The sequence below is a fragment of the Calypte anna genome, chromosome 5A, assembly GCF_003957555.1.
Source record: "Calypte anna isolate BGI_N300 chromosome 5A, bCalAnn1_v1.p, whole genome shotgun sequence".
NCBI lineage: Eukaryota > Metazoa > Chordata > Aves > Apodiformes > Trochilidae > Calypte > Calypte anna.
In genome coordinates, this window is record NC_044251.1 from 8,628,820 (window position 1) to 8,651,295 (window position 22,476).

Genomic DNA, 22,476 nt, shown 5'->3' on the forward strand with positions numbered 1-22,476 from the left:
TGTCTTTGAAATCCACATAATCCTCATGTTCCTCAGTCTAAATACATGTTTGGCTGGGAGCTACTTAGATCCAAGTAAGTATCACGTTGCATTTCTTCATTTCATTTCCTTTAATCCATCAAATCACTGAGTAATGCCCACCAGCTTCTTGAAGAGCACATTCAGCTTCTTATTCCTATTTCAAATACTTAGGTACATTTTACATTTTAAAATTATTCTAAATATTAAAATGGAACATCTACACAAAGCATTAGCAGCTGCTTTAGCCCAAATTCCCTTTTCACATAAAACTATGACTGTATCCTTGTCACTCATGCAGAATATCTTTCTTCATGGAATGTCAGAGTTAGGAACTGAAATAATTTTCCACGTTCAGTATGACATTTCTGGTTACAGAATGATGGCCTCACCAGTACATTGAGTTTTGCAAACAGTTTACTAGAAGTGTGTACACGTAGTAAGTGACTGTGTACATCCAGCTGTGTACATCCAGCTGTGTCTGCATGCCAGGCTTCTCCATCAGAATCCAGTGGTACTGACACAGATAAAGTGTCAGAGGGATCTGATGTTCTTTGTGACATGGGATAAATTTGGATTGCCAGGAAGCTGAACATGAGCCAGCAGTGTGCCCAGGTGGCCAAGAAGGCCAATGGCATCCTGGCCTGGATCAGGAACAGCGTGGCCAGCAGGTCCAAGGAAGGGATTCTGCCCCTGTACTCAGCCCTGGTGAGGCCACACCTCGAGTCCTGTGTCCAGTTCTGGGCCCCTCAGCTCAGGAAGGAGATTGAGGTGCTGGAGCAGGTCCAGAGAAGAGCAAGGAGGCTGTGAAGGGATCCAGCACAAGTCCTGTGAGGAACGGCTGAGGGAGCTGGGGGTGTTGAGGCTGGAGAAGAGGAGGCTCAGGGGAGACCTCATCACTCTCTACAACTCCCTGAAAGGAGGTTGGAGCCAGGGGGGGGTTGGGCTCTTTTCCCAGACGACTTTCAACAAGACAAGAGGGCATGGTCTTAAGTTGTGCCAGGGGAGGTTTAGGTTGGATATTAGAAAGAATTTCTTTACAGAGAGAGTGATCCGGCATTGGAATGGGCTGCCCAGGGAAGTAGTGGATTCTCTGTGTCTGGAGATATTTCAAAAGAGACTGGATGTGGCACTCAGTGCCATGGGCTGGGAACCGCAATGGTGGTTCAAGGGTTGGACTTGATCTCTGAGGTCCCTTCCAACCCAGCCAGTTCTATAAAAACAAAACAAACAAACAAACAAAAAACAATGCAGGATTAAGTTATCAGTGCTGGGTACTTCAGGCTACAAAAGGAAAAGTGAAGCAGTGAGGAGAAAATTGCACATTTTTGTCTAGTCACAGCAATAAAATCCCCTCTCATTTGAGAGTTTCAGAGTGCTTTACATGCATTTGTCAGATAACTGATTCCACACCTTCTCTCTGGGGGGGAAATAAGCATTATTATATTCATGTGATAGCTGCCAAATGCTGAGATCCAGCAGTTTGGGGCATGATCCCCATATCCTTGCTCACCTGCAGCTCAGGATTACCAAGCAGCTCCTCCTCTAGAAGCCCCTTGCCACACACAAATGCACAGAAAAGAAAATAATTTTCAAAACACAGCTTATTTGTGTAGTTTGGCAATTAAAAGTAATACATCCATCTCTCCTCACCCTTCATACATGTTTAATCCCTGCAGAAGCCACTCAATCTTTTCAGTGTTGTAGATACCCAAATATTTTAGCTGCCAGGAATAATCTCAGTTGTTTCCCCACTGCACTTGTGCCACTTGCAATCCATCTCACAAAAGGTGCTCTTCTAATTCAGGGAGTTTTCTGGTTTGAGTAAAACCCAATAATGTGGTGAAAGGTTTTCAGGAACACTTTGTAAATGCCACTTGAGATCAGTAAATGGGTAATATCAAGTCTTACAGGCTTGGATAGTATCTCCTCTCTCTGAGTTATTAATTAAGAAATTAACTTAGAAGGTGCTTCTCAAAACATTATAAAAAAATAAATTACAGTCATATGAATCCAAATAAATTAATAGCTATGTCTGAATTTGTTTTGAATTTCAGGAAAAGCTCCTTGAATCTTATTTGTTGATAATTCACTATATAAGTAAACAGAGAACACATACTGACACAAAGGAATAATTAAAGTCTGAGGGAGAGTTTGAGCTCCCCAAGACATTTATTAACTTGAAAAATCACTGAGATTCAGTAATAAAAACTACCTGTGCTTTTTATGGGTGGACAACCTCATAAAAATCAAATTTCATTAAACAAATGGAGGTACCTGAAAAGGTACTTTAAAACTTTGTCAGGAGGATTGGCTTTTATGAGCTTGTAGTCTGGCCAGTAAAGTGACTTGAAGGTTTTACTTCTCTCTTCATAGAATTTTAATAAAGTGGTTTCTCCCAAACCAAAAGTTACAGCTGTGGTACTTTCCCAACTCTTCTTCACGTACATTGTGTATTGAGACAAAAAAGAGGAAATCCACTCTGTTGTTAAAATTACTGGTCTGCTTTCAGTCCATTCCTCTCATTAGTGACATTGAAAACTCTGTTTCTGAGAAGTGATTGATGTAATTTTCATTTGGTTCATTTTTATTCTTTTCACTTAAGATGGAGAAAGTAGGACGTAATTCAAGTTAATATAGAAAACATCAAATTTGCATGCATGCCCTCAAGTATGCTCAGCAACTTGAATAATAAAACTGTATGAACAACTTTTTATTCTTATATTGTTTTTCATTAGAATAACTACTGTTATTCTCTGCATGATGTTTTGGAACCACCCCTTAAGTACCTTGAATCCTGGCTGACCCAGAGACCCCTCCCTAGACTCTCCCCTAGATGAGAAAGTGCTACTACACTGAAGCCTAAAAGGGCTAGAATGAAATAGAAAAACAAGAAAGGAAAAATCAGGAAAGTAGCCATCTAAATTAAGGGTAAAACCCTGTGTCTAATTTCACATCAATTTTCAGTGGAACTGATAGGAGGGCAGCTTTTCAGGTTTCCTTCACTGTGTCCATGAGAGAAAGAAAATCCCTTTGGCTGCCCATGGCTTCCTTTGGTCTTCTGTGTAATCTGAAAGAGGGGGATTTTGGGGAAGGAGGAATCATTTTTGGAAAAAAAGTATAGGGAGATGAAGGTAGGGCTTGGTTTTGAGTTGGTTGCTGGGTTGTTTTGTTCTGTTTTTGTTTTGGTTTTGGTTTTGTTTTGGGTTTTTTTTGCTTTATTTTTTTGTGTGTGTTTCTCCTTGAAAATTAGGGAGCAGAATGAAAAAAAGACATCTTAAGCATTTTTAAGGTAATTAAAGGAATACTAACTGTCTCTTCAAAAGCAGCATCTGATGGAAATAACACCAAAGCTCCAGACACTGCTGGCACAACCACAAATTATGTTAAGAGTTTTAGGGTGAAATTAGAAGAAAGTTTCTAATGAGCAGTTTATTATGTCCAACTCTTCAGTGAGAGGGAAGGGACATTCACCTCTTGGGATCCCTTCCATCCCATTCTGGGATTCTCTGATTCTGATTCTGAGTCTTTTTCTCCCAAAGGCAGAGCAGTTCAGATCAGTCCTTAGTCTGAATAGTGAGGCTTTGGCCACTTCTTGCAAAAATGCCATGTTCTACATACACTTATGTCCTCTTTGAGAAATTTTGTTTTCACAAGAGGCAAGAATTGAATTAAGCTTTATATTCTTTTCTAGGTGTACTATATGGAAAACTGTCTTGGATGGTTTCATTTTTTAACTGACAATTCTGTCATTACAGTGAATAGCTATTATTTTTCAATAAAAGTTTAATAATAACTAATTTTGTGCTATCAATTTTTTATTATAAATTTTTTAGAACTGCAGTAAGAAACAATGCTCTATGAGACCAGTGTGTTTTGTCTCTCATAATAAATTATTTCAGTTTTTTATTCCAAAGAAACTTTTCTTACCAAAATTAAATTTTCTCATATTCTAACATTACAGGGCATGTCTACACACATGATAAGTGTGCACAAAAAAAATAATGAAATACATTTGAAAAACCCTTTAGAATAAAATAGCTACATTAGGTATTTATGGGTTTTTCCTTTTCAAATCCACAGGAATTTTGAATTACAGCCTCTGTTTCCTTCAGCTGTACTGTAATGATGTCCTACAGGGCTGAAAAACTCATGGAAAGTGTTTGATGACAGCCTGAATACCATGTGCCAGCTGCTGAGATTAAAAACTTTCATATAGAAGACCCAGTAATTGCATCCACTTTTCTATGTGTGTGTGCTACAATTTATTAAATAATGCCATCGTAACAGAAAACAATAATTTCTATATTAAAACAGAAGTAACTTTAATCAAATTATCTCTTCTTCAGTGAAGCATTTGGGCAATCTAATTTCACTCTATGTAGCAATAAATTATATTTGCAGAGTACTTTTATAAGTGGAATGCCAACGAAGGATTTTATTTACCCTTAAAGGGGAAGGAGGGGGAAGTGAAAATGTAATGTAAGTGAATATTTTTTCTTTATAAGGACATAGTAAAGCTCTGGTTTCTCTTGTTATGGTCACTGACACCAGTGATCTGATGCACAAAGGGGTTTTGTGAAAATTTAAATATAAAAGAAACCACTTCTTTACACCAGGTTAGAGGTCAATAAATTCACTTGTGTCCTTCCCTCCCCCAGGTGCTGTGGATTTTGTGGTTAGAGATAGTATGAATAGGGTGTCATTCCAGTAAATATCCTGAACTTTCTATGTGTGAATACCTGGCCTGATATTGCTTTTTCTGCTGTATTATTCCCTGCACTGCAGGCTGGCTCCGTGCCCATCTGTTACAGCACCCACTAAAGAGCAAAGCTGGAGTCCTCAAGTAACAATCTTTTAAGGCATCTGTTAGGATAATAAGAAGCAGCATGATAAGAAAATATATAGAAAATAGTTTTCTTTTCCCAAAATATTTTTAGGGTATTTAAGGTTACTTTATGTATTTTTCCTGGCTGCATCGATACTTCTTATATGGTGAGCTGTTTCTCATCAAAAAAGGCATTAAAGGATGTACTTAAACCCAAACACCCAATCACAGTGAGGTTACTCACCTAAACTGTAACAAACTGTGGTTTAAATCTATATAATTTGCAGATCCCATTACTCCAGTGGATATTTTAATCACTAAGGGTCTCCATTCACAAACAGGTATGTTTTGAAATAAAACATCCAAATTTCTTTCCCTGTAACACCTGGAGATCTATGTGGCAGACCTTTTTTTGTCAGTATTTCTGTCCCTGAGATTTTCAAACCACAAAAAATGGAGGCATGAAATCTCATTTTAAAGTGTAGTGTAGAGTGAATAAAACAGAAAGGCAAAGCAGCATTACAGTGACCCCTTGATATTCTCATCATAGTGTGGTGTTTAGTAAGAAATAACTTTGAATTAATCACTGTTTTCACAAAAAAATTCAGAATGCAGGTTGTATGATAAAAGTTCAGCTGCTTTCTCTTGTCAACTAGAAGGCAATAAGGAGCAGATCAGGTATTTTGTCCAACATATCCATTTTCCAGATCTTGAGTTCAAGACGTAATAAATTGCTGGATTAATATGAAAGGAGGTTGGAAAACCAAAGCTTTCATGATATTTGCAGCACCGAAGCTCCTGTGCATGACCTCCTGCACTTGTCCTACAAGGACAGGGCTCAGACTGCTTTGGTTTGTTTCAAGAAAATAAATGGCAACAAGAATTTCTGCCCCTGTACTCAGCGCTGGTGAGGCCACACCTCGAGTCCTGTGTCCAGTTCTGGGCCCCCCAGTTCAGGAAGGATATCAAGGTCCTGGAGCAGGTCCAAAGGAGGGCAACCAGGCTGGTGAAGGGACTCGAGCACAGACCCTATGAGGAGAGGCTGAGGGAGCTGGGGGTGTTCAGCCTGAAGAAGAGGAGGCTCATCGCTGTCTACAACTCCCTGAAAGGAGGTTGAAGCCAGGGGGGCGTTGGGCTCTTTTCCCAGACGACTTTCAACAAGACAAGAGGACATGGTCTTAAGTTGTGCCAGGGGAAATTTAGGTTAGATATTAGAAAGAATTTCTTTACGGAGAGGGTGATCAGGCATTGGAATGGGCTGCCCAGGGAAGTAGTGGATTCTCCATCCCTGGAGATATTTCAAAAGAGACTGGATGTGGCACTCAGTGCCATGGTCTAGCAACCGCAACGGTGGTTCAAGGGTTGGACTTGATGATCTCTGAGGTCCCTTCCAACCCAGCCAATTCTATGATTCTATGATTCTAATTAAAACAAATGGTAGTGAGAATTTTGAGAGAAAATTATTAGGCCCAGTCCATTATAAATATAAAAATTTTTCAATATTATTCAGCTTTTGAAAGAGGAAAAAAAAAAGCAACAGAGGTAGTTTTAGTTATGGGCTCATTTTTCTATTTTGTGTCCCACTTCCTTTCCCCTCTTCTTTCCAACAAGGAGTGAATGGAGGAAAAAAAGTTCTGTTTGTGTGTGTGTTGCCATCCATTAATGTATTCCCCTAGGCACAACAGGGACTGGAATTATTTTGCTTTATCAGAGTCAGTAAAAATAGTTCTAAACATGTTTTGCTACTCCTGATTTTTTTTTTTTTTTTTTTTGTATACTGAGACAGTAATATGGATATCAGTTCTTCAGTAAAAAAGTGGTTATAGTTTTGTACTGTAATTAACTTTATCTAATTTCACTTACAAACTACGACCCAAAGAATGGGTTCGTGTAAATATAGTGAAAAAATATATTGGTGGCATCACCCATGTGAAATGAGTAGAATTTAATAGAGGAAGCAATGAGTAACCTGAAAGTAAAAGAGATGGAGTTGGATTCCATTATGCAGCAGGAAGGCAGCATATCTTTTAATAAATGTCTGGCTCTAAAGATCCCATCAGGAAATGGCTAAATGGTCTTTTTAATGTATGATGTTGAGTTGCTAGTATAATATAACAAAGAAGATTTTTTTTTAAATGGGCTGTATTGGTAAAGTATTTAAATCAGAAATTTGAGTAGTATTGCAATGTTTTGGTATAGACTTTAGTATAGAAAGGTGAATTTGAAATAAAATAGGTATGGGGCAGGACTGCTGTACTGTTACAGAAGTGGTAACTGGAAGAATTTGGTTTAATATGGGAAAATAAAGGTTGATAGAAAGGACATAGCAGGACTTAATTTGCTGCTTTTACATTTAGGTGGCACTTGTTTAAGTCTATGCCATGCTAATTAGGTGAGAATATTTACCAACTCTCAAATGCTGGCATGTCAAAACTTTTGGTCTCATCTTTATGGTTTGCTGTGAGCCAAAGAAAAAAAAATCAGTATTTTCACATCATGATTTGCTTGGCTTTGTGCTCATAACAATGAAATTTGTCTTCTGTTTATAAACCCTCAAGTAATGAAAAATAAAAGTGAAGTAATTCAATTTGATCTCATTGTCTTTTTTAAATGGAGATACATCAGCTGCCTCCTTTCCAGGTTCTGAATGCACAACATGATCCAATTTGGAGAGAGAGATCTGATCACTGATTCTTGGCTTCTGTTCTCTGAGTTTCTGGCTGCTGCAGAAAGGAGTGTTTTCACCAGGCAAAAATTGACAGAAATACATAAGCTCTGTTGGCAAGCAACTTCACACTTGGTCTTTACCAGTTGGTGCATCAAGCTGATAGCTGGCCAAAAAAAAAAAATAAAAAAAATTGCAACAAAAATGTAATGATCTTTAAAAAAGGGAAAAAAATTCTCACATATAAAAATCCTCACATATTCCCCCCCCAACACACACATGAATATGTAAGAGAGAAAGAGATGCAAATTTAGGAGTTACAGAAAACAGAATGAGAATAAAAATAATACTAAAATCTTTAATACTCTTTCTCTCATCTTTGCACTCTCCCTTGTTGCTTTTTCCACTCCAGTCAGACACAGCTTTGCTGAATTAATACTGAGCTCATTTGCTCCTCTCATAGGATCTGATTTTCCACATCACCTCAGGCATTTAGATTTTTTTTTAATTATTTTTTTTTCCTGGAATGCTATATGAAGCTGGAGGGAGCTACAGAAGATCTATTAATCATAACTGTGTCCTATAGCCTGTGGAAGGGAAACAAAGCCATTCACTCTGAAGCTTCAGAAAAAAAGCTACAAGATTTGGAAGATTATGCTCAGCAGCAGTAGTATTTTATTTTACTTTTACTATTTCAAGATATGCTAATGATTCATAATTAGGGAAATGCTCTCTTGACTTCTATTCCCAGCTCTTACCAGAAATGCCCCAAATCTAGAATTGAACAAAAAGCCTAATGCACTGAACTTTATGGTACATAAAGTTTGTTAATTTATTGCAATATTTAAATAATTTTGCCTGTGTTTTTAGGTAGTTTTAAGATTTGCCTAATGACTTTTGTTGAGCAAATATTTGCCTCCAGTCTGGTGAGTCAGAATTTGCACAGATTAGGCTGCAATTCCAGAAAAGGTGAGTAGAATTAATCCAACTTTAGACTTTGCTGTCTTGCAGTGTACATTGCAAATGCCTTACATGAAAAGGTCCAAGCTGAACAAAGGTGGACTTCAAATATTAATAAATCACTCTGTGCAGGGATAATAATTGGATTTGTTGGGGTAAAATGGTAGTAAGAAACATTCTTAAAACATTCTAGAGAAAATGTATTAATATAAACTTGAAGATTAAAGAGAGATATCTGAAAGTACAAAAAGAAGATTTCCCACATCCAAAATGAGCAAATATCTATATTACTGTCTTTTTCCTTCTTTGCCTGGGGTTACAAACCTTCTTCAGGAGAGAAGCTGTATGCAGGGATAATTTTATACATAAGCTTTTGGTTGTGAAAGCATGAAAAAAAGAATGAATTGCAGAAATGCAAACATGAGACGTTGCTTGCACCTTTTATTAAAGGGAACAAGTCCACCAAGAGGACTTGTCAAAGCACCCAGAAACAGATGGCCAATCTAAGGCAATATATATTATACTTATAAAATGTACAGTTTGATAAATCTTGGTTCTTCTTCTTACCTGGTTAGGGGCACTGAGTTCAGAGCTGACAGGTTTTTAGTACCTGATGACTGTGGCTCTGAGAAACAAATGCCAGGAGTTTAATTAACTCCCAAGTTTTCTTGGAGTCCCTGTGACAGAATGTTCTGAAACCAGGAGAAAGACAAATTAATTGATGCTATTCCTTTTGTGGAGTAAACTTTCATTACTGCTACTTCACACAGAGGGAAGCCAAGAGAAGAGAAGGTGTGAAGACTCCTCACCCATCTCTGTCAGTTATTTTTACAAGTGAGATGAGAAAGAGAATTTTTACTGACTTAGCTATAATGCTATAGCATAGCATTATTATATTGTATTATAACTATAATTGTTATATTATTATAATTATTATATTATATATAGCTATATTATAGCTATAATGCTTCAGCATTCTGTCTGCAGTACTTACCTGCTTCTCTGTTCTCTTTATCATGATTATTTATTCCATCCAGTGTATGAAGAAAAGCTTTAATGCTTTAATGTTTCCACAGGTGCTGGGTTTTTCCATGCCATCCAACTATTGGCATAGACAGGATTTTAGAACATAAAGTGTTACTTTTAGGACATAAGTGAGAAAAGGGCATAATTTTCTTCTAGACTTCCAGTTATCTTCCTAAAGAGCTTTTATCTAGAAGTTCTCTTTGCAGCAAATGGAAAGAGCTGATGGGACTGCTTGTTCTGGAAGTAGATTGAGATTCTTTTGCAAGAAAAGCTGCTAGTTTATAATAGCTACTGAAAACTTATCCTTTCACTACAACAGAAAATATTGCAGGCAGAACTAGTAAGTACCATAAGTTGTTGAACTTCTTGCTTGCCTCCAAAATGGTCTAAGAAATGTAAATAGACTCTGGTTTTAACACAACAAGGCAGTGTGATCCTGCTGGTTTGCAGCTGCATCTTCCAGCAGCTCCCATCCTAAATACAGCTTTGCATCCAGTGGACCTTAGGGAACAAGGTCCTGGCTGAATTTCAAGCTTTGTCTGGCTCTCCAAAAGAGCTCACTTAGCATTATTTTCCTGCATCATTTGAGGAGCTGCCAACCTCACTATATTCAATTTCCAAGGAAAACTTTTCCTTAACAAAATTGGATTTTTCTCATCTGACATTATCGTATATAAAGCAGAGCTTCAGTAAAGATGTTGAAATTTAATTATAAGCAGCATCCAAAATGAAATAACAGCCTGGTTTTATCAGAAGCTGCAATGTAATAAGTTTTTGTGTTATTGTATTTGGGGAAAGATTAGTGAGCACTGAAATAAAACTAAGCTTCAAGCTGTAACTGTATTAACTTTCACTGTATTATTATTTCAATAATTTTTCTGAAAGCAGAGTGGGAATAGTAATAAAGAGGGGGGGACTTTACTACTAGTAAAGTGGGACTTTACTACTAGTAAAGTAAATTTTTATGTATGATGCTAAATGTTTGGCCAAGTCAATTCTTCTTTATCTCATTCTATCACAACTAACAAGAGGTAAGAAATACACTATAACTATGGTAGACAGACACTTAAAATTACAAACCATCCCATAAGAGAATCAGGTTTCTTCTAGAGAGATACTGGAGTTATTTGGGGATTTTTAAAATACTGCTTTTCTTCAGGGAAAAAAAAAAGTATCCAAACAATAATTAGAGAAATTACAGGAACTTTTAAATGTAATAGGAAAAATCTACTCAGTCTTGCTATATTTCATTACATAGCAAGTTCATTAAATATCTCTTCACTGACCACAGAAGTGTAAACAAGGAGTTATTTTTAGACAGCACATTTTTAAATCTCCAACTCTATAATTCTCATTAACAGCAAAAGTAAATTCCTACCCTGCCATTTCAAATTTGGCTTAGACAGAAAATAAAAAGCATAAATGTATGAATTTGAATTTCAACAACTTGCCCAATGGCCTATGAGAGGCCTGGAGTGGTATAATAAAAACATTAAATTATGATCTGAGGAAGCCAACCTCACAAGAATTTATTAACTTGACCTGTTGGAGAGAATATTGAAAATCCTCATACAGATTCAATGAAAATAATGGATGGATAGTACATACTCACACAGGTCTCAACAAAAATGTAAAAGGTGAAGCAAATGGAATACAATTGCACTGTTTATCTGTGCCTTTAGTTCCTGAAGATAAGGTAAGAACATAGAACCAAGGTACACAGAGAGCTCAAAAGGTTTGCAAATTTGTACCTTGGAAACTCAGCTGGGATGAAAACCACAAAAGTTGAAGTTATGAGTTCCAGTGGGAACTGGACTCTTTTCACAGACGACCTTCAACAAGACAAGAGGACACAGTCTTAAGTTGTGCCAGGGGAGGTTTAGGTTGGATATTAGAAAGAATTTCTTCACGGAGAGGGTGATCAGACATTGGAATGGGCTGCCCAGGGAAGTAGTGGATTCTGCGTCCCTGGAGATATTTAAAAAGAGACTGGATGTGGCACTCAGTGCCATGGTCTAGCAACTACTCCAGTGGGTCAAGGGTTGGACTTGATGATCTCTGAGGTCCCTTCCAACTCAGCCAATTCTATGATTCTATGAATTTCACCAGTATGGACACAAACTACTGGTTTGTGACCAGTAGTCGCAAACAATTTTAAACACCAATTGATCCTCCAATGAATCAATTGTTGGTAAAAAAAAATTTGGTTTGCTCAGAAGTAAGACTCAGTAAATCTGCAATCAATAACTTAAAACCAGCCCTTTTTTATTGCCTTTTTAGTTTTCAATATGATAATTCACTAAATAATGATGACTCAATGAAAAATATGGGAATCAAGCACAATAAACAAAGAGCTCTAAGATGAAAGAGATGAATATTTGACATAATAAAACACACAGAAAGTGTTTTGATTTTGTGAAATGCTGTCTGAGCCATTTATAGCTTCCTCTGCAATTTAAGGGGTATATATATATATATATATATACATACACATATATTTATTTTTTAAGAAACACGTAGGTTGGAATAGTCTACAAAACTTTATTATTAAAAGACCTAAAAACTATCAAAAGGGGAAGAGCTTATAGTAGTCTAATTTGGGACAAGAATCAAGATGTTACCAACAAAATTAATCAAAACATCAGGAAACAGGGAGAAAAGAGGTAATTTAGATGTTCGTTTACAAAGAGCAGATGATAAGCAGCAGCTTTGGAATAGCCTATTTATAAGGATACTTTTGCTCTCTTTTATGTAATTGAAAAGTCTTAAGAAGATTTACGTTATTATAATATTAAATCTTTAATGGTTGTAATTATCTAGGAGTTACTGAGGAAGTAGAAAATGTAAGATTATTTTTTTTTAATCCCATGTCTTTATCAGAGTCACAAAGTACCTCTACAATGTAGGCTTCATTTATTACAAATTACTGAAGCAAATCTGGAGTGAATCCTACCCAAAATGCTTGCTTTGTGCATGCCAGGTTTTTATCAGCAACAATTTTATTCTTACAGAACTATTCCAAATTCACCATGGAGCCAAAAATTCCAATCCTGCCATTAAATTTCATCTACATAGTTATCAGCCACTAGTTAGCTTTTCTGGAATTATTTATTATTCATTCATAATAAAGTTTGTTTCTATGTCAAATCCTTATAAGATTTCTTTTAAAAGAACAGAAAGGAAAATATTTATTTTTTAAAGTGTATTTATTTTCGACAAATCATGTCTTATACTAATTTCTATTAGAAAAAGGAATCATTTCTATATGAAATGTGTTAATGGAGTTTAAGTTAATATTGTGCAACCTCAGAAAACAGAAGCAGTCAGCTTCTAGGTATTCTATAATTAGGTATTCTAGGTATTACTATAATTTAAAAAGTACATTATCTTTACCTCTACTAAGTGAAGCATTTGAAAAGTAGTTAAACTTTTCATTTTTTTTTTCCATGGCTCTCAAAAAACATGCCCAAAGTAGGTAAGTCCATCACTCTTGCATAGTTAGTCAAGAAGAAAAATATAATAATGAAATTTAAAAATGTCTAAATATTGTATGAATATAAAATAAAACCACAACAACAGAATAATAACACAAGCTGACAACCTGAACAAACTCCTGTAGCATTCACCAAGCTTCTTGGTCACTGTGCCAGGGAATTTCCCACCAGGCCAGAAGCTCCTGGAGCTTTCCTTGTGGAGATGCAGCAATCACCCTATAAATTATTCTGCATCCAGGTTTACAGAAACTGCAAGGATGCACAATGCTGCTGTCAGGTTTACAAAATAATATCCCAGTCAGCAAGATGCTGCTGTGAATGAGTTAATTATTATTAATGTCTTTGGTGTTTGTCACAACAACATTAATCGAGATTAATTAATTTGGACTTCATGTGACTGCAATATTAGTTGCCAATGACATTTACTTGTAAATTCAGTCTCTAAAGACAGACTCAGTCTCCTGCACTCCCCAAACTAACCTTGATTTCTGCATTATTGCACTTGAACCATGGACTCCCCTGCCAGTGTTGATGCTGATTTATGGTGGTGTTTTTCCTCTTATAAATGTTTATATTTGTAGATATCTGCCAGTTTCTCCTTTCAGTTTTGTTCTCCACTAGAAATTCTGGTAGCAAGCTTTTTGACCCAGCTGAGTAGGACACTGCCAAACAGTCACATGATTGGTATTTCTTGGAGAAAAACAGTATTTTCTTATTTTCAGTCTCAGGTACCACCTGATAAATAAAGCTCCTCTTAATTACTTTGAAAGCCAATGGAAAAACTCCTTTACCTGAGCTGATAGGTATCTGTAATGTGAAATACAAGTTCCTGAGCTTCACTGGTCATCTTTACAATGAATATAAGCCATTAGAAGCCAGAAGTTAGCTGCATCACAAATCAATATGAATCATTTCAGAACTGGAATATCAACTAGAAAATAGTTAAGGACCTTCCTAAATAGCATCTCTATGGAAGAGTGCAGTACAAAAGAGCAGAAAGTACAGCAAGAGACAGAAAATCAAAGTCCACAATTCTTGTGCTCCAGTTCAATACCTCTACAACAACCTTGTGGCTCTGGGTCAGTGGTCACTATATTTCATTAAAGAGATATTAGGTTAAGAAAAATTACAAAAATATCTGATACATTTTAAAAAAATAAATAGTCTGTAATTGAACAACTATGCTGAATGTTTCAGGAACTAATTTGTACATAAAGCAGCCTGCTGAAGGTTTCAGATGAGCTCCTCACCACAGTGAATTCCTGTCAGAGAACTCCAAATCTTTCATGGTTTGATATAATTTTAGCATCAGACACCAGATGTTAATGCATTAAAAATGAGCATGACTGTTACATGTCCATACATTCATGTGTGTGTAGGTGTCTGAATTCTATATATGTTCTATATATGTGTTGCAATTCTTCAACTGGACACCAGATGGAAATGCATACCCGAGCAGATACAAAGCATTCCCACGTGTTTTGAAGAGTATTGCTGCTTTTTATATTTAGTCCCAGAGAAGTTCCCATCCATGCCTTCTAATTTACTTTTTATCTGTTTCCCCAGCATATCTTCCAGTTCATACATAGAAGGAAAAATTCTGCTCCATAACTGCAATATTGTAACGTACAGAAATACCTGGTTGGGAAGCATCACGCCTGGTCCTAAGTTTTGCCATTTGTTCCACTGAAGCCAAAAATTCCAGTTCAGGTTTCCTCTGAAGAAGCAAAAATCTGTTTTGGTGAAAGAGTTAATGCACTTTAACTAAAAGAAACGCAGTAAAAACACCTGCATGAGGGCTGAGATTGAAGGATTGTTTCCAAAGGCTGTGCAGGTGCACACCTGGAAAAGTGTCACTGTTTTACTCTCTCTATATAGATATATATACTCTTTATATATATTATCTATCTATATATTATATATATATAATACTCTTTACTATAATAAATATTATTATTTATACTAATAAAATGAGTAAGAGATGCTCTCTATTAACCCCTCTCTTCCCTACAGCAAAAGGAGAGACTACAGCAAGAGAGAGACTACACAGCCGAGTGAAACAGTAGTGATGAAAAAGCAAAAAACCTGAGATCTATACAAATCTATATAAAAACTATATCACAGTATTCTTTTATCACTCATTTGGGCAGTGATGGAAGAAAACTTCCCCTGATCATTGGGTAGCTTTATAGGTCTGGAAGTCCTCTGGGAATGTTTGTGTTCTGGGCAGCTCATTGCATTAGTGAAGGGATTGGGAACTATTTGGTTGCCATATCAAATAAAACTCTCTTTCCTTTAAAATACTCAAATCCATGATGGAAAAATGGAAGTTCAGAATGTTATTGGGCATGCAAGAATGAATAAATGAACACTCCTGCCTTGAGATCCAGGAACCTGAATCTGATTCTGCAAGCTGCTTAGAAAGAAAACAAACAAACCCCAAAACAATGACAAAAAAATAAACCCCATGAAAATAAACCATCCTTTTCTTTTAATGTTTTTACGTGGCTTTATATAGCTACTCAGAGACATGATATGCTGATAGTTTTTATATAAAAGTAACTCAAATATGCAAACTTCTTCAAATAGCAGAAAATTTTCTTGCCAGAGCAGCCTTCTGTTCCTGCTGGAACAGAATGTGTAAAAATGCTGGGAACATGGTTTGTGGTTCTTTGTATTTTATATAAATCAGCAGCTGTTGAGAGAAAGAACACAATGCTTCTAGATTGCACACCGAAACCAGGTTTAAATTTGGAATATGATATTAAGAGTTATCATCAAAAATATACCCCTATTTTAAGTTATAGCAATACTGGTATTCCTTTGGTTTAAAAAAAAGGAAAGGAAAGGAAAGGAAAGGAAAGGAAAGGAAAGGAAAGGAAAGGAAAGGAAAGGAAAGGAAAGGAAAGGAAAGGAAAGGAAAGGAAAGGAAAGGAAAGGAAAGGAAAGGAAAGGAAAGGAAAGGAAAGGAAAGGAAAGGAAAGGAAAGGAAAGGAAAGGAAAGGAAAGGAAAGGAAAGGAAAGGAAAGAAAAGAAAAGAAAAGAAAAGAAAAGAAAAGAAAAGAAAAGAAAAGAAAAGAAAAGAAAAGAAAAGAAAAGAAAAGAAAAGAAAAGAAAAGAAAAGAAAAGCCTGTTTGACTTTTTTATTTTGCCTTCAAAAGCATATTTCCACATATCAAATTCGAGAGACATCGATCAGCTTTCTTGTACCTTCCTATTGGGCCATATTTTTTTGTCAAATGTTATTTAATGTCTTAAATAACTTTGGTTTTAACTCCCTTACAAACTTTACTGATTTGTTTCAAATGAACTGGTTATAATATATATATTATATATATATTTTAAAGGATTATTGGTTATTGCCATCAGCACATCATGCATCTAGGGGCAGGCAGTAATATAAGCAAGCCTCAGAGAGACACAGAGAGGCATTCAGAAGAACATTTAAGAACTAGTGATAAAAATTCCCTATTTTGGTGTCTTGGTTTGAGCTAGGACTGAACTGATTTTCTTTCTAAGAATTTTACTTTTCAGTTAAGTCTTATGTAAGTAGCTGCACTTGCAAAAATTAATGGCATGTTTTCCAGTCAGTGTCTGCTTCTAGGACTGATAATGCTTGGTCTTTCCAGTTACCAATAGAGATTGGTATGCAAGACAGTCAGAAAATAAAAATAATAAAATAATTTGGCAGCATCTGATCATAGGATGAATCTAAGGAGCTGAAGCCCCAAATTGCATGACAATAAAGCTGTCAAGGTTTAATGTTGGGCTGGCAATGAAATGAATACCAGATGCTCTCAGCTCAGTCCTCTCCCTCCCCAGAAAGTGTAAGGGAAGAGAATAAGAGAGAGAGACTTAGGAGCTGGAAAGCAGACCACACAGCTTTAATTAAAAAACAATTTTGAAACAGAAAATAATGAAATATACACAAATACAGGCAAAATTAACCTTGTGCTCCTAAAGGCAGTAGGACAGCCTAAGAGGGACACCAGCCTGGGCACAGAGCTTGCCCTTTGTCACCCCTCAGCTTTATACTGCACATGATGCACATGGGATGGAATACTTCATTTAGCCAATTTTGGTCACCTTTCTAGTCCCTTCCTGCCCGTAAGAGGGTTGCAGATGTGACCCCTTCTTCCCTTTTGTTCCTGGCACATAAGAGGTTTGGCATAACCCTGCAGTGCCCTTGTTTCCTACAGGAATAAGTGTAAGCAAGAGCCTTTCTGCAACCATTATACAGCAGGAACTACAAATACCAAGTACTTTCAGTTCTAGAAGCAGGGACTGAAAAAACGTGCTATTAATTTCTGTGCACCCACTTATAACAGACTAAACTCAGTAGTAAAATTACTAGAAAGAAAATTACTTCTGTCCTGGCTAGCAACAGGAAACACAGAAAGGGTTTTGGGTTTTGTGAAAAATAAGGGTTTAAAATTGTAGTTTATTGTTTTGTTGAGTGTATCTTTCAGTTTAATAATGTTTGTTTGGTCAGTTTGTTGAGATAGCATGTTGTACCCTGTTGTTTTGGGGTGTGTGTTTAAGGGTACTTGTAAGGAAGAAAAGCCAGAGAAACAGGAGGAGGGGCCGAGCGCAGGGGCCCGCCAAACAGGGACGTCACGTGACCATTCCCCTCAGCAACAGAGCGAAGCCCGCGAAGCAAGAACCAGTGCTGGGAGAGCCCGCAAAACGAAAACCAGTGATAAACTGATAAGAGACTGAGGGGAAGGGGCTTATGAAAAGTATAAAAGAACCGGTTTTACTTTTATCGAGCTTGCGAGTCGGTGGTGGGGCTATGGCTCCCTGGCCGCCCAGCGTGCTGCAGTGCGCTGCTTTACTTATATCTCTCAATAAAAAGTTTTAAACATAGAGTCAGTGTTTTTAACAAATTGGTGCCGTGACTCGGATCCTGAGACTCTGTGCTGCGGAGCTTTTCTCCTGGGTGGGTGCCCCATCCCCATTTTTGCGGGTGGACCTGGGGTCTAGCTCCGTGTCATAGACCTCAGAGATCATACCGAGAAACGAGAGAGATTTAAGTAAAGGAATTTTGTAGGATTCCCCTGTAATTCACGTGCACGAAGACCCCAGGTGTAGTGAAATGAGGCAACCAGGTGCCACTAATTGCCAGGTAGGGGGCATGAGCTTGTGTTAAGCCCACCTGTGCCTGATTAGGGCGGGACCCAACTGCGCATGAGCAGGATTAGGGGGCCAATAAAAGGTGAGGCTCAAACTCACAGCCTCAGCTCAGTCCTGTGCAAGCCAGCAGAGAGGTCAGTTGCTCTCAGAGCAATAGCACTGATCCAGGCTGGTCAACCCTGAGGGCTATAGGCTCAGAGCACTATTTGTGAGTCTCTGCTGGAAAACCTGGATGAACCTTGGAGCGCTGTGCCCTAAAAGAGGATCGTCTTGCTACACCCAGGCAAAGACTCGCAGGAGACAAGTAAGTGTTCTGTCCCGTTGGGGAGGGTTTCCCCCGGCTGGAGAGGATTATTTTCCACCAGCCGGGGACGGTTCTCCCTCAGTCTGGGAGAAATATTTTCCTCCGACTGATGACGGATTCCTCTGGCTCCTCCAGCCGGGGACAGTTTTCCCTCGGTCTGGGATTCCTCTGGCCAGGGATGGTTTTCCCTCAGTTTGGGAGAAATATTTTCCTCCGGCCGGGAATGGATTTCTCTGGCTCCTCCAGCCAGGGACGGTTTTCCCTTGGTCTAGGATTCCTCCGGCCGGGGAGAGATTCCTCTAGCTCCTCCAGCCAGGGATGGTTTTCCCTCGGCTCGGGAGGTTCCTTTTCCTCCAGCCAGGGAAGGTTTGGCTCCTCCAGTTGGGGAGAACTGGTTCCCAAGGTGCGCCTGATTGAGATTTGACTGAGTGAGATGTCCTGTAGGACGAAGCAAGTGTGGAGCTCCTTGTAGTGCTGTTCTCAGAGCCCGCGAGGGACTGAGCCACGAATGGAGGGAAGCGTTTGAACTGCGTGAAAGAAGGTACCTTGGAAGAGGGGCCAAAAGGAGAGTAAGCCCATGTTTGAGAAGCCTTTTGATATCCCAGGGGGCTGTGAGAATATCTTCCTGATATTCCCCCTGATAGCCCACTAGGGCTCATGTAGAAGTAGTGGGGGACCTCCCCCAGGAACAAAAGTTCAGCGGCAGTGGCAGCGCGGCCGTCACTGGGGTTGGCACGTGGTTCTGCCAAGGAGTGGCCCTGGGGACTGCCCCTGGGCTGGCGCCCTGCCTCGACTGGCCCCTAAACGAGTGCCAAAAAAAAAAAATAATCTTTCTAGCCATTTGGCAGGGTTGTTTAAGAAGTGTGGAGCTATATTCGGGTTTGGACCCTGATACGCCCTTAGTGCAGGCTTTCTAAAAGCTCAGCAAAAAGCGGCAGGCACAACTCTTGGTCACGGCAGGAAAAAAAAAAAACAAACAAAAAAACCCCAGAAAACATCTAACCCTGAGGTTTGGTATGCACCTGATTTGGTTGGGCATTCCCTGATTGCCCACTCAGGGTTAAACAAAACCCCCTTTCACGGGAAGGGAGGAAAGGATTGCAGCCTATTTTTCAGAGGCTGCTAACTCAAGGGTTGTTGGAGCCTTGTATGTCTCCCCAGAACACACCTATCTTGCCAGTTAAGAAATCTGCCTTAAATTCTTAAGCCTTCCTAAAATTCCTGGTTGTAGACTTGTTAAGAGTTTGCTTTTTCTGTTTTTAAAAATCGCCTCCAGTATTAGAAGCACCCTGTTATAGAACACTGTAAATCCCGTGGTTGTGATTGTGGATCCTTCTTTTGTGATTCCTCTGTGAAATTTTTGTGTGGAAAATGCAGAAAATCCTATCGGCGTAGCCGAGGAAGTTTGCAAATGGGGGAAAGTGGTGCGAATGTCTGTCCTGATTGCCTTCCTATACTTTGGATTACTTTGCAGAATCTCACGCAGGTGATTTCTATCAAGTGTCCCAAGACTGCACCTAATCGTCTCCAGGATAAGACACAAGTTAAGCTCACCCCACGAGCCGGGTAAATTGTCCTGTATCCCTTGAAGAGTACTGCTTGCTGCCGAGAAGATAACATTTCCCAGCATTGCTTGCTAAAGAACGACCGGCGGAGAGGCAGAAGAGTCCATGTGGTGGGGAATCACAGGATGGGGGTTTTAATACCGGTAATGGTGTCTCATGTGCAGACATTAGAATCCTATTGGTGCCCTGTTGCTTATGCGGGTAGGCCTTATTGCAACTATCCTGGACATTATTACTGTGCTTATTTGGGTTGTGAATAGCTGGCTGACTACTTTAATATCCTCTCTGTTATGTCCTGTCATTATGTTATGGCCCTTCGACATTCTTGCAACAAAACAATAAAAATTGAAAGGGGGGAATGTGGAAAATAAGGGTTTAAAATTGTTTATTGTTTTGTTGAGTGTATCTTTCAGTTTAATAATGTTTGTTTGGTCAGTTTGTTGAGATAGCATGTTGTACCCTGTTGTTTTGGGGTGTGTGTTTAAGCGTACTCGTAAGGAAGAGAAGCCAGAGAAACAGGAGGAGGGGGCCGAGCGCAGGGGCCCGCCAAACAGGGATGTCACGTGACCATTCCCCTCAGCAACAGAGCGAAGCCCGCGAAGCAAGAACCAGTGCTGGGAGAGCCCGCAAAACGAAAACCAGTGATAAACTGATAAGAGACTGAGGGGAAGGGGCTTATGAAAAGTATAAAAGAACCGGTTTTACTTTTATCGAGCTTGGGAGTCGGTGGTGGGGCTATGGCTCCCTGGCCGCCCAGCGTGCTGCAGCGCGCTGCTTTACTTATATCTCTCTCAATAAAAAGTTTTAAACATAGAGTCAGCGCTTTTAACACATTTTTTGGTTTTGTTTTTTTTAATATGAATGCCAGCGCTAGGTGATTTGATTTTACTGGTAGTCAGTGGCCCATCATAACTTCATGGATCTCTTTCTTTCATCTTTTTAATCTTTTTTATCATATGCAGTGTGCATTGCCCAATACAGTTGGCATTTTTGGGTCTTTTTGGTCTCTCATACTCCATGTGGTTGTTCTATTTGCTAAGGAAGTACAAAGGCCACCTTACCTAGCATGAGATAATGCCAGACTAATACAGAACTATGCCAAAAAGAGCAACTAAATAAATACACACTGTATCCTTTGACAGTCCTACAGAAATTTAGAAAAATCTTCACAACTGAATAGAGAGAGCTGACTTCCAGTCAAAATCCTTCTTATGTATGCAGGCAGGATGTCACAGACTGTCACGGGGACACAACTTGATTGCAATTGGTGTGATTTTGTGGGAACTGCACCATAGGTAGCATAGGGGTATAAAAAAAGAAAAAAAAGGGTGCTGATCATATTCTCAAAAGTCTTTAAGGAAATAAAACACACAAATAAATAGAGGTTATATTTGAGATCTCAGATATTACACAGGCATTGCAGACATTGCATATACTCATAAATATCACTGGTGTGGAATTCACTATGCAATATTTTGTCTTATTTACCTTTTCCAGACAAAATTTGGATAGTTACAGCTCAGTGTTTGGAGGATTCAAAGAAACGTTCTCCTCACTCCTTATTATCACCCATCCTGAACGACAGCAAACAGCTCTTTCTTCCAGCATAGAATTATTCTAAATTCAACATAAAAATTAATCAAACTCCCTTGATTAATCAAAATTATATATTATCATCCTGATTGCAATCATCTATCAAAGATCATTTCCTTCTGCAGTTCATAATAATCAGTGTAGAAGAACAACAAACCCAGTGAAAACATGAGGTGATAACTCTGTGTGAAATTAAAACATTAATTGGACAAAAATAGTCTGGCACAAACAAGGACTCCCACGTATATGTCGTGCTCAGGCCTTCCACCAACTCCTGTGAGGTCGTTCCATAGACTTATTCATCTATCCAACAAAGTCTTTTTTTCCACTTGCTGTCAGTATCCTGGTGTAAGGATGTGAATCTTCCTGCTTAGGGAAGATGAAGTCAGAAATAACAAACGTGCTGCTACAGACTCCTCAAGGAACTCCGTGTTTCTTGTCTGCTTCTTAACACACAGATATTGATCTTGTCCTTACCTCTCTCTAGAATGTCTCTGATAAACCACTTCAAACAAGCTAAGAAGCATTCAACACCTGTAACTTAGAATAAATGCAAAAATGGAATAAAACAAAAAAAACCTTTCTTTTTTTTTTTCTTTCAATTTTTTTCCAGTTTTTTACTTTTTTTTCTGTTTTTTCTTTTTTCTTTTTTCCATTTTTTTCTGTTTTTTCGTTTTTTCTGTTTTTTCTTTTTCTTTTTTTTCTGTTTTTGTCTGTTTTTTCTGGTTTTTTTCTGTTTTTTTCTGTTTTTCTTGTTTCTGGTTTTTCTGTTTTTTCTTTTCTTTTCTTTTTTTCTTTTTTTTTTTTCATTTTTTCTGGTTTTTCTTGGTTTTTTTGTTTTTTGTTTTTTCTGTTTTTTGTTTTTTTCTTTTTTCTTTTTTTTCCTTTTT